We start from the raw sequence: 9,050 nt of genomic DNA, 5'->3' as shown, positions 1-9,050 counted from the left end.
TTTGTTGTGGTTTTTCTTCTGTTGGTATGGTTTCACCATTCACAGTACTCCATCTGTATTGGTGGCTGTTTTAGCCAGGCAACTACTGCACCTTGCTAAATCGCAACATGGTGTAGGACAAAAAAAATTATTTGCAACTTTGTTGCATGTACAAAATGGCGGCTGCTATCACTGACAGGGTCAGTCGATGACAGACCCCCTCCCTCTCCAATCGAACTTCGTCTACTCATCAAGAGTTGGCAACCCTATATGAGCAAGTCTACAACAAACAAATACAGACAGCTGCTGAGAGTCTTTGTGATCACGTTTGTGTTCACATACCTGCATTAAGCTTGGATAAGTCTTACATGCGGCGTTTCACATAGCCATTAAAAGCAAACTACATTATGTTGCTACTGAGAACGATTGCACTGCGGTGCTTCTTGAAGTACTGTCACCGTATTGGTGGCGAGCAGACTAGCAAGCTTAGTAAAGACTCGCATTCAGGTCTCACTTGGTTGGGATTACCGTCATAGTTGCCATAGTTATCAATGTTAAACTGGTAGAAAACAAGAAAATGTGGGAGGGGGGTGAAGATAACCTACAGCAGCAGGCTCATAAAAACCGAAAAGTTCAAAAGCAACGAAGTCATTTTATTTAAAATTTTGCTGCAAATGAATGCAATTGCACGGTTTAAAAAATAACGAGTTATCATTCCCTACTGTTAAATCACAATCACTTAAATTAGTAGTAATATCCAGCGCTCTCTCACTTCTCAGAATTCTATTCTGCAGCACAGCAATTTTTACCATAAACTGTGTGCATGTACATACATTTTCCTTTAAATTTGTAGCTTTGCATCAGATAATAACATGCAAGTGCAAGGTATATTTGCACTAATTGAAAAGTGGTGTGTCTCTCTGCAACTACATTTTGGATTGTGGATGTATAGTCCACAGGCACAGTGTGATTTTGTAGGCAAAACTTCCCAAGAATGCTTTGGTTGCCACCAAATATACTTTATGTAGTATAGTGCCTTTGTAAAAGTGTACAAGCAAGTTTCACATTTAATTATTTTCAGGTGGCATGCGCTACATTGGCCAGCCAGCTGAGAAAAGGACACACAGCCAAGTAATCAGAGACATGCATATCGCATACATCACAGAAAATACAGTGAATGGTTTCAAGGGCCCGTCGGCTTTAATGAGCCTTAAAGGTAAGCATGCAGAGGCATTTATTTCTGCCTTTATTGGTGCTGTCTCAAACAATCAGCTTCAACAGTCTTAAGATGAAAAAGAAACTAGTTTATCAAGCCTTAAATGGCTCCTAAACAACCTCTAAAATTTTTTTACGCATTTCAAACAAACATGCTTGTTGCGTAGTGAATGCTGTGACCATAATCTCTAGCGAATGCAGCAGCCTTAAGTGCTGCGGGAAATGCCGCAAATTCAAAAAACAATCATGTGCTTCTCTCCTGGCCTATCCGATGCTTCCTCTGTGCATCGCAGCATCACTCATGAAGAGGGTGCTCCAGGTGACGTCACTAGGGGTAAAAGCTCTCGACTGGTCAGTCGTTGAGAAAGGACAGCGCCAACTTGATAAGAGCCGACTGTGTGTTCCGAGAATGGAGGGATAATCACTCATTGTGCACAACTGAACCTTTTATGAAGCTTCCTTTCAGTCAGGATGGCGATTAGGGGCGGACAGTGGAGGAGCCGTTCTGGCCTGCAGTTGCGAGATATAGCTTTCACTGTACTGCTGCGTAAAGTTGGTGAGCGTATGTGATAAGGGGGAGAGAGTGCAAGTGGGGAGAGTAGCGAAGAAGAACAAGAAACGGGCAGTCGCGCTTTCATTGTTCAAACGCCTGCAACTTTGCTATTACTGCACAATTTCAAAATATTACAGCCATATGTTCATACTTCAGCAACACTGGAGATGAATTGCAACAAATGATTGAGGACCTTAACCGAGCAAGTGTAAGAGTGGGGTTGAAGACTAATATGCTGAAGAAAAAGTCAATATTCAGTAGCCTGACAAGGAAACAAGAATTCATGATTGCCAGTCAGCCTCTAGAGTGTGTACAGGAGTGTGGTTTACCTAGGTCAGTTACTCACAAGGAAACTTCAAGAAGAATCAAAATGGGTCGGAGTGCATACAGCAGGCATTACCAAATCCTGACTGGGAGCTTACCACTGTCGTTGAAATGTACAATCATTGCATTGTACGGGTGCTAACATATGGGGCAGAAACTTAGTGGTTAGCAAAGAAGCTTGAGAACAAGTTAAGGACTGCACAAAGAGTGTTGGAACTAAAAATGTTAGGCGTAATGTTAACAAGACAGGAAGAGATCGGTGTGGATCAGAGTAAATGGGGATAGCTGATATTATAGTTGACCTTAAGAGGGAAAAATGGAGCTGGACAGGCCATGTGATGCGTAGGATGGATAACCGGCGGACTATTAGATTTACAGAATGGATACCAAGAGAAGGGATGTGCAGTCGAGGATAGCAGAAAACTAGGTGAGGTGATGAAGTTAGCAAATCTGCAGACGCAAGTTGGAATCAGCTAGTGCAAGACAGGGGTAATTGGAGATCGCAGTGAGAAGCTTTCGTCCTGCAGTGGGCAAAAATTCGCTGCTGATGATGATGTTTATAGTGGACTAGTACACATCAGCCTTTATGCAACCTAATTTTCGACCTCAGGGTCGTTTAGGGGCCCTTTAAGCAGATAGCTCTTCCCTGCTCGATATCTATCTTAGCGAAGCTGTCAGGGAGGTAGCACTGTGTATGCAGCCTAACACCTGATGTCAGCCTGAGGCCTGTGGTGCTGGTCACCTGGCTTCTGGTAGAAGCATCATTGTCAGATGACTTCGATCAGTAAGTGTATGTGTTTTGAATGTAATTTTTCAGGTTTCGACCTCGTCAAGGGAGTCAGCGTGGAATATATGCACTGTGTTCTGCTAGGAGTCACGAGGCAGATAACTGAGGCCTTGTTCAGTACAACTAACTGTTCTGAACGGTATTATGTTGGTATGTATATTTCAAATTTTGTTTCATGCTTCCTATACTTGCAGTAATCAAGCAAGGTTTTAAGGTTTAAGGCTCCCTCTGTAAGGTTTGCTATAAAGCAAACACTTACAGAGGGAGCTTCTGTGAGGCATGGACTCTGATGCAAAACATGTTAAATAATAAACAAAGCAAAGCAGAATGCAGCAGGTTTAATAAAGCAACTATATAAAGCAGATACATGAATTATGAACAAAGCAGCAACCAGATTGAGCAGTTTATCAAGACAGGCAGAAAACAAATGAGTACAATGAGAGAAACGTGAAGGAAAATTTTATTTATGAAAGAGAGCACCATCGATAAACAAATGTCTTCTGTGGCATTCTTAAGGGATAATATAGCATGGAATGATTAACGATGATGAGCAATGACTTCTACCGTAATATAGCTTGTGCTTTTACATATTACGATTCTTAATAACTAATTACGTAACTGCCGTGTACAAATTCGTTCTTATCCAGTAGGGGAACGATCTTTGAACTATTAATGGTCATGTTCAAGTGTACACAGATTATACACGTACTCATTTCAGTGACTTTGCTGTATGTGCTTTTCGTCTATATCTGTTCATCTTGCTTGAATGGCTTCTGATGTCACTTAAGTGGGTATATTAATTGCTTCTTGCATAGCACCACCTGCAACACTTGCAATGAGGCAGTGCAGATATGCAATAGCATATTATAATGATTAGTTATCACTTTGCATACAAAAAACATGGAAGGCTATAACACAGACATTTGTCAAATCGTGAACGTACACATGGCTAAGAACCAGGACCATGCATCAGCTCTTATTTGTGCATTTCTGCATGTGTGTGTATTAGAGAGAAGGGTACAAGATTAGAGTAGTTTACAAGGATACGGTACAAGAGAGAATTGCCTCAGTGACTCAGTGGCTATGACATTCAGCTGCTCAGCACACAGTCATAGGTTCTATCATGGCCGTAGTAACCATGCTCCAATGGTGCTGTGCTTTGGAAAAGCTAAGTACATGCTACAGAACCTTAGGTGGTCTAAATTCTGAGCTCTTCACTACACAAACCCTCACAGCAAGTGTGCAGCTTCATGATGTTAACCATACAATTTTATGCCGAATGTAACCACAGAAGAGTGGAATAGTTGTAGAGGACGAAGGCTGCAGCTTTCATGGAGAGTCTAGACTGATGGGTTAGTCGGTATGGCATCATGTACACTGTAGTGCAAAGGGCACACACACAGTGCCATGTCCCTGCCTTTCGGTCGCCATGTGTTTGCCCTTGCACTACAGTGTACGTAGTAATCTACAATTGCTTACAGCTATCTTGGTGCTGTGTGTTGTTACAAAATTTGTTAGAGTGCTTTAAAAGGTACCACCTAAGTATAAATTATTCAAATATGAGAAAATGATTTCAGTGACCCTTTAAACTATTGCTATGTTATGGCACGTATTAGAAGAATACTATTAGGCGAATAGTGGCGCCACAATGTGCAAAGGGATCGGAAAACCCCACGGAGAGGAGCACAAGATTGCTTTAGAACTTCTGGCAACCTCATGGCACGTAGCACTGCCATTTTTGCAAAAGATGAAAATCACAGTACACTTTATGCAATCAGCATGTTCATTTAAAATATGTAACCAAAGTCAGAGGTGTTCTAATAAAGCTTGTTGCTGGGCTAGTCGGTTCATGTTATACCTTAGACCATATGGTCGCTTAGCACAAATAATGAAGGAGGGACGGCTGCAAGGGGAGTGCCAATGGTCCAAGGTGTGTCAGAGGTGGTTTGGTGGGTTTGGTGCCCTTTAATGTAAAACACATGGGGAGGAAGCATTGCTGCCCTCTTGGTGCTTCGTGCCACGTAAAGTGCGTGCAGATTCTTTTAAATATGTTGATAAAGAAGTGCTGCCCGATGCATTGCAAAGTTTCCTATAGTTGATGCAACAAATATGACAAAAAAGAGCCGCATTCGCCTGTTTGCACACTTCCACAGACAGACGTGCCATGAATAAGGTGATTTCATTCTTGGGGTTTACTATTACTGTATTGAAGAAATATCTTGTCAGTTGATTGAAATACTTTGTATAATAAATCCTAGTGCCATTTTTATGTATGCAGGCAGCCCATCATCTGTGAGAGAAGTTAACAACCGCTTGCTAAGCATTCAACCTCCTCACTGCATCACACGTCTACCCCGTCGCATCGATGACAGGGCTCATTGGAAGGCTTCTGAATGGAAGCACTGGCTTCTTTTCTATGCCCCGCCATGCCTCGATGGCCTGATCCCCCAGGACTACTGGCGTCACCTGGCAAAGCTGTCAGAGGCTGGGCATATTCTGCTTAGAGAAAAGATATCTACTTGAGCAGATAGACCATGCAGGCTAAAGTACTGCATAAATGTCGGCTAAGTATCTACGTCAAAGCTCACTAGAATTGCTTGTAATCTTTTTCAGAAATAATGTGTAGGGAGTGGCACAGTAAATAATCGTTTGTTGATTTATGAGTAATATTCAATAACTGATATCAAGAAATTATGCAAGTACTCATGTTAAACAAAAAACAAGGCTCACTTCTGTAAACTTATGCTCTTTTTATTCATAATGCAAATGCTGTTGAAATACATTTAAATTATGGTATCTTTAGTGACAAATGCACATATGAGTGAATCCGTTGAAGGCAGCTGGTTCTGCTCGCCTTTCTTTGTTTTGGGTATTGTTTAATGCACTCTGAAATGTAGGTTGTACATCTCTACTCTGTAGTTTGTAAAATCATGTAAGGCCCTCTCCTGAATTTTATCTTTGCGAAAGGCTAGTCTACTCAGATTATTACTGATAAAGGATTAGTGATGCAGTGTGAGGGCATGCAGTAAGGGAAGTGTACAGATGCAACTATGTGGCACTCCACATGTGCAATTACACACATGCACACCAAGCTATATGTACTCGATGTGCATGTATTTCTTTACTGTGCAGTTGTTATACATTCTTAGTAAACTGTGTTATTTGGTCCACCAAAAGTGAAAGATACCTGTTGTAAAATGTGCCTTGGGGGGGAGGGGGGGGGGTCCTCAGCTTGGGTGCATTAAGATTGAGTTTTGCCTTGGCAAAATTTGCCCAACTTTGTAATAAGCAGGTTATAAAAGTGAGGAATGAAACAAAAAAAACTTCAGCATAACATTAAGAGATAGGAAGACAGCGTTGTAAATTAGACAGCAAGCAGGGGTAGCCAATATTCTAGTTTGCATTAAGAGGAAAAAATGGCACTGGGCAAGCCATGTAATGTAGAGTAGATAACCGGTGGTCTATTTGAGTTACAGAATCAATGCCAGTGGAATGGAAGCGCAGTAAAGAATGGCAGAGAATTAGGTGTGGTATGATGACATCATGAAATTTGAAATGCACAACTTGGAATCGGCTACTGCAAGGGGTGCTGGGGGAGGCCTTCGTCCTGCAGTGGACATGGAAATAGGCTGCTGCTGCTGCTGCTGCTGATAATGAGCAGGCTTTAAAATGGCTTGAAAATAGTGCAGAAAAAAGTAAAAATAAATGTTCATGCTCTACAATCTTATTTAATGTGATGCAGTGTAGTGCAACAGGGGGGTATTGAGAGGCACAGGAGATTTAATACCTGCCATGCTCTACCAGCTTTTTTGGCTGTTCCACCCACTTAGTGGTTTGTGTGTTTCTATGTGGCTGTGTAAATTTGCTAGTTTCGAGAATGTTTACTGTGGCACTATGGACATTAGAAAATACTTCGGAATCTCTGACATCACACTGATGTTCTGGATCTGTGGCTTCAGCATGAAATTAGAGGTTTGGCCTTCATTTTTCTTACTATTAATCAACTTATTGTGGAATGAACAAAAATAGTTTTAAAAGCATGGTTTGTCAGTTTAAACTGATTTAGTTTTCCTTTAGTGCCCTTTTAATGTCATCACATCTCATATATCAACCATGTAGCTGCATCTGATGTAAACAATTTCAAAATGTTAAGGTAATGTGCTAGAAGGGGTAAAGAAAGTGAAAGTTGAGACAGAGAAGGAACATTATGATTACACACTAAAACATTTGTAATAAGCAGCATATTTTTATGAATGCTTTATTTTGGCCAGACCATGCGGTCCTTAGAATGCCTCAAATGATGCCAGCTTTAAGTAGGTCTCTGCACAACAGTGCACTGTGTCAGCACAAATATAGAGACATGATAAAATGCACATGTTGTAACACGTAGTGTTACAACTGCGTTACTACTACATGTTACATGTGTTACAACTGTGTTACAACAGTTCTTGCATTTACATATTGGTTCACTTGAAAAAAAAATGTTGGCAACACTGCCCCATCATTCTTGTGCTGAGGTCACTTCCAAGCCATTAGTAGTGCACTTTCCTTCCAGTGGCACGAGCCCTTGTTGCTTTTGGGGAAGTGGACAGAAGGTTTTAACAAACATCTGAGGATGGCAATGCAAAAGCATTAATGTCGAATTGAACGCAACTGAGTGGTTTTTCGAGTTTTGCAATTAAATTGATGCGGGTCATTTTTTTCCACAATTTCTACACTAGTGTGTTGGCTGTAGACCGGAATCGTTTCAACTATATTTCTGAAAAACGAGTGCATTTATTTATTAATATTTATTATTTGCTACATACTGAACGAGCACCACGGCCACCAAGGCGAGCAGGCGTGCACAACAGCTACGCCTAGTGGGGGTGAGAGAGATACAAACCGCGTGCTGACTTTTGAGTGCGAGGGTGACATGGTGTCGTGGTGATGCCCTCTCTGCTCACACAACACCTGGCGCACTAACGTGGCACCAGGTGTTATGTTTTGCCCACTCTGCTCCGTCGAGGCATGCTCAATGGGCCATATGATGCTTTTCCATCAAAACTAATGCCTTCCCTGCTCCTTTCAATAAGTTTAATTTAAATGCTTGTTAAGGTGCTGCCTTTTTGAGGTGCCCTAAATATCCACTCATAATATAAACAAAACACCACATGTGACTAGACCCTCCAGCTTTTTATACACCACAAAAATTCAGTGTTCTGATTGCTCTAATTTTTTTCTTTTCAGAGCGCCTCCTGTCAACGTTTGCAGCACGCTGCGAGTCACTGTATGGTGTGACAGCAGCGACATTTAATGTGCACCAGCTTTACCACCTGGCAGAGAGTGCTCGACACTTGGGGCCCCTGTGGGCACATTCTGCCTTTTCGTTTGAAAGTGGGAATGGGCGGCTTGTAAAGTCGGTGACTGCTGCCCATGGCCTGCCCCATCAGATTGTCGAGCGGGTGGCCATGGGACAATATTTAGAGCATTTCATCGCCACTGCAAATATCTTGGAAGAGGACAGAGTAGTTTGTGATCGTTTCCTCGGGCACCCACATATCCAGAATGCAGTTGAAGAAGGTGGTGCAACGCTTCTTGGCCTGAGCAAGCATGCTACGTTCAGTGTTTCTGAAATTCAAGCTATCAATGACACTGGCTATGATGGCAGTGGTGTTGAGTGTTATGAGAGACTTGTATTTAAGAAACAGGTGTACCACAGCACACTCTACAAAAAGCCAACTAAAAGCGACAGCACATTTGTGCAAACATCAGAAGGCTTCTTCCGCACAGAAAAAATGGTTCGTGTGTTGTTAAGGGCAGGTCACAGTCTAGAGCACTGCACGGGCTCGGGCTTACCCGAAAGCCCGGGCCCGGCCCGGCCCGTGGGCCGGGCCGGGCCGGGTAGAGCAGTTTTTTCACGGGCTCGGGCCGGGCTCGGGCACGGCGTGTGCTTTTTGACCCGGGCCCGGGCCGGGCTCAGGTTTTTTTGACGCGGGCCCGGGCCGGGCTCGGGCTTTCTGCGAGTTATTCTCGGGCTTCTCAACTCTCAAAAACATGTATTTTTCGGTCTCGGGCCGGGTTCGGGTCAGTTTCGAGTCGGGCTCGGGCCGGGCTCGGGCTTAAGGTAAAGGGGTGGCGGGCCGGGCCGGGCGGGTAACGTAGATTATTTCCGGGCCCGGGCCGGGCCCGGGTCTCGCCATAAAGTTTTGA

The 9,050-nt window shown here is 43.0% G+C and overlaps 1 pseudogene; it reads left to right on the top strand.

Moving 5' to 3' along the window:
* Positions 1-482: 482 nt before the first annotated feature.
* LOC119435709 (uncharacterized) lies at positions 483-8,638 on the top strand (annotated as a pseudogene).
* The last annotated feature ends 412 nt before the right edge of the window (positions 8,639-9,050 follow it).

This window comes from Dermacentor silvarum, unplaced genomic scaffold (assembly GCF_013339745.2).
Source record: "Dermacentor silvarum isolate Dsil-2018 unplaced genomic scaffold, BIME_Dsil_1.4 Seq853, whole genome shotgun sequence".
NCBI classification, from domain to species: domain Eukaryota; kingdom Metazoa; phylum Arthropoda; class Arachnida; order Ixodida; family Ixodidae; genus Dermacentor; species Dermacentor silvarum.
Note: the sequence above shows the minus strand (reverse complement) of the source record. Positions and strands in the feature narration are given on the sequence as shown.